General features: G+C 44.2%; 1 pseudogene; it reads left to right on the forward strand.

The window, feature by feature from the left end:
• The first annotated feature begins 3,798 nt into the window (after positions 1-3,798).
• On the forward strand, positions 3,799-3,918 carry LOC136654959 (5S ribosomal RNA; annotated as a pseudogene).
• Positions 3,919-4,324: the final 406 nt, after the last annotated feature.

The following is a 4,324-nucleotide window of genomic DNA, read 5'->3' on the forward strand; positions in this document are numbered from 1 at the left end:
TATGCACCTGCTGTCCGTTGGGACCTGAAACATACATGCATGTGCAACTCCCACAAACACTCCCCCCCCCCAAATGAATTGCAGGAATTGCACGTAGGTGCACAGATCTGGTGCATATATCCCACTCTCTGAACCATTGTGTTTTTGCAATGGCAGCCTCTCATCTGTGGAATTCGCTGCTCAGGGAGATACAGCTGGCTGTCCCTTTGGCCAGCTTTAGGCCAAAAGTCAAGACGGTCTTGATCTGGAAGGGGTTTTTTTATTCTATGGTCAGTTATGCTGGAGACGGAACTATAGCTCAGTGACGGAACTCTTGCTTTGCATGGGAAAAGTCCCGGGTTCAATCTCTGGTATCTCCGGGTAGAATTGGGAAGGATCCCTGCCTGAAATCCTTGGGAGCCACTGCCAGTCAGTGTAGACAAACACCAAGCAAGATGAACCAATGGTCTGACTCAGTTTTGCAATCTTTGATCTTGTACATCATTTTTAATCACTGCTTTTAATGAACTGTTTTTCTTTTATCGCTTAAACTGTTCCTGCTTCGTACGCTACTTTGCTGCTGTAATTGCTGTTTACTAAAAGTGGGATCTAAAATAAAATTTTATAAAGCACTGCGTGCATGGACACCCCGAGTCACACATGTCAAAATGCGTGCCGTGAGAAATGCGTACACGAGCCCAGCGTACCATTGTGTGTAGTGGATTGCCTGTGGTCAGAAGTGACATCTGCATATAAGACTTCCCAATATGGGTGACATATCTCAGTGCTCTGGTCCAGACTTGTGGGTTGGAGAAAATTGGAGCTGGGGACATTTGGGATCAAATTCTGCTCAGGCACGAATTCTATAGATGGTCTCGAACAAGTCATTCTCCCTCTGTTGCCCCGTCTGTGATGAGTGACTCTTCACAGGGTGTTGTCATCAGGATGAACGAGATATAATTATTACAAAGTAATTGCTACGCGCAACAGTCCTCTAAAGATGCTCATTATCAATACTGATGATGTTCTCTTTGGGATCTTCATGGCCCTTCCTTCCACCAACCTGGGGCCAGCTTTAAGCCAGTTGGACCAATTGCTCCCAATTCTGCCCTGTACCTAAGGGTCCCCTGTGCTAGATTAATCTAGTCTTGTCAGGCACACACAAAAATACATTGCAACAGACTTTTTGATTTTTTTTCTAAACAAAAAATAAAATTAATATTTTTACTAAGTCATTTCACTGTCACTAAAATAAATGATTTTGTAGCTATTTACTTTTCAAAGGTGATCCATGCATTTTGTTTGTTTACTTGTAGGCATACATGTATGCGGTTTTATATTAAAATGTGCTTGGATCCATTTGGTTCATTAACTCACATGCACGTTTTAAGCACATATTTTGATTGCTTTCTGTTCTACCACAGAGATATAAAGTCTACAATAAATTTTATTTGTACAGTGTGTCCAAGATTCTACAGACCTTGGCTGTGAAGTTGGGGCCCCACAAAAAATGTTTCCAGTTGGATCTTGCAACTCCTAAGGCTGGCTCTGCCCCAAGCATAGGGTGACCATTATTTCCAGAGCCAGTCCAAGACCTCCTGGCACCTGAAGCACTGTGTCATGTGCTTTACCTAGCCTTTACCTAGCCTCCCCTCCACCCTGGATTGGAAAAGAAAGAGGGGGCCAGAACTGAACAGGAAGTTTAGATGAGAGGAAGGTGTTTGGATGAGCATCAACACAGTAGCCCCTCTTCACACTATTCTCCCTCTTCTCCACCCTTCTGCTTAGTTCTTTTTCCAGTCCAGGGAATGGGAGGAGGAGTGGAGACAAGAAGGTGATGGGGTCGGCACTCCACATCTACCTGCTGCTGCAACCTCAGTTGACTTCACGATTGGGCCAGCCCTGATCGCTTCTGTCTTTATACATAGTGAGAAGCACCTGCCTGGCTGCTCCAGAACATAAAATGCTAAACTAGATCGACTTTGAACTGAGCCAGGAATGCAATTCTTATGTTCTTCACAATCCAAACAAAAAGAGCAACCAAGATGACCAAGCAAATTTCCTATGATGAAGAGCATTTTGAGATCTTTGGTGGAAAAAAAACAAAATAAAAAGAAAGTCAAGGTAGAATTTGATACAAAGATGAATAGTACAGAGAGATTTCTCTCCCTCTTTTGTCAAACTAGAACAGAATACACGACAAGGAATTAAATCGCCAATGTTTGGAAGACGTGCTGATGTCTATCAGCTTAGTGGATGTTTAAAAAGGGTTAAAACCAGCTGCTGGAGGATAGGTCAATCAATGGCCATGAGTCACAATCCTTAATTAAGCCTTCTTGTTAAGGGGTAGCCTACCTCAAAATGCCACTGGCTGGGATGCAACAGTGGGAGATGGCTGTTACATTCACTTGTGAACTTCCTGGTGGACCACTATGGAAAATTGGATGCTGGAAGAAATGGACCCTTGGTCTAATATAGTGGTAGCAACTCATGTGATCTTGATAAACAGACCACAAGGTGCGTAAGAATACAGTTAGATACTGTGCAATAGTAGACAAATAGTACACAAGGATGCATTTGCAAAATATCCTTCAATGCATATTGAAACTGCATGTGAAATGTCTTTTCTATGAATTTGCATATGTCTGATCTCAGAAGCTAAGCAGGGTCAGGCCTGGTTAGTACTTGGATGGGAGACCACCTGGGAATACCGGTTGCTGTAGGCTTATACCATAGTCTTTCCAGACTGAAGGTTGCCAACCATTCATGTCATATCATCTTCTTTAAGACAGCAATGCTTCCTGGAGGTTTCACCAACCTGCCCAGTCACAACTGTTGAGTAGGGTGTTGGCAGTTTCAAGCACTCAAGCCCTGTGATCCAAGAGGAGCATGCAAAGGTCCCTTTGATGTAGCCATAGATGGCAACCACAACTCTTGTATTATGCATAAACTGGATGAGAATTATTACTCTTCCCTGCAACATTGCAAATGTTCCCAGGCTGCAGTTGTATGGTCATGGTTCTAAGGATCATATGGTTTGATTTATGGTTCTATGGATTTCCCAAGTGGCTGTTGGGTTTCATGCGCAGTTGAGCTAAGCCTTGCAGTGAGGGCGCCTTCTTGGGCATTTTTGGTGGCCACTTTACAACAGAGGGCAGCCAACTGTGGAAAGGAGGTCTGAATGGGTCAGGAGGTGATGAGATCATATGGGCCTCATGAGAAATGCTGGCTTCAACGGGTATGCAACTCTCAGGCTTTTGAAATATGAATTACATCTGTCTCGCCTAACCAATGGTGCAGAGGCAGGTGCAACATAAACAGAATCCTGAAGATAGAATTTTGATAGAACAGGCAATATTGATGTTACACCAGGTGAGTCTGTCCTCTTGGCAATGCTGGCACCAGATTTATGGGGGGCAAAGTCCTGTTCTGGGCTCCCCATAGCACTTTCTGATGGTGCATTGGCTGCTCCTTCTGACATGGGTACTGAGAATTCATGACTTGATTTGAGGTGTGCCCTCTGATGGGCATGGACCTCACCAAGTGCCCAACCTGACCAATCTCTGACGTCGACCCTGCATCTTGGACTGCAATGGAGCAAGTCCATTTTCATTGGAATTTTGATTTATCGCCCAGTGTTTCCTCTTGGAGATGTGATTCCCAGTTTCATTTTGAGGGCATCATTGACTTCATCTCCCAAGAAGTCTTCCAATTTTTAGCTGGCAGCATTGAACTCAGCTCCTGTTAGGATGGCTGAAAGGGTATGTGCCTCTGAGCATGTGAAATGTGGCCTTACCTAATTAATGAACATCTCATGCTTTGAACAGCAACTATTACCCTGTAGATGCCTGATCTCATCTGATCTCAGAAGCTAAGCAGGGTCAGGCCTGGTTAGTACTTGGATGGGAGACCACCTGGGAATACCGGGTGCTGTAGGCTTATACCAGAGTCTTTCGAGACTGAAGGTTGCCAACCATGCTTTGAACATTAGAAGGTTTGGGGGTCAAAGGGTGGTCAAATGACTACAGTGAACTCACTATCTTGGCTTGGTTGCCATCTGCTCAAATGGAAGCAGACAAGCAATGCAAAGTCCTTCAGTAAGAATTCCTAGTAGCTATATAGCACCTTCGTCTTCAAAAGGCTTCTCACACATTATCTCAGTGATCATTATAAGAACCTTGTAAGGTAGAGCAGTATCATTATCTTCAGATGACAGGCTGAGTCTGAGATGGTGGCATGCCTGAGGCCATTGAGCAGTTTCACGGCTGGGTCAATATTTGTACCAATGACCTCTTAGGACAACAGTTCTTAGCCAATATCCTCACCAGTTCTCAAAGCATGCTAT

The sequence above is a fragment of the Tiliqua scincoides genome, chromosome 5 (genome assembly GCF_035046505.1).
Source record: "Tiliqua scincoides isolate rTilSci1 chromosome 5, rTilSci1.hap2, whole genome shotgun sequence".
Classification (NCBI taxonomy): domain Eukaryota; kingdom Metazoa; phylum Chordata; class Lepidosauria; order Squamata; family Scincidae; genus Tiliqua; species Tiliqua scincoides.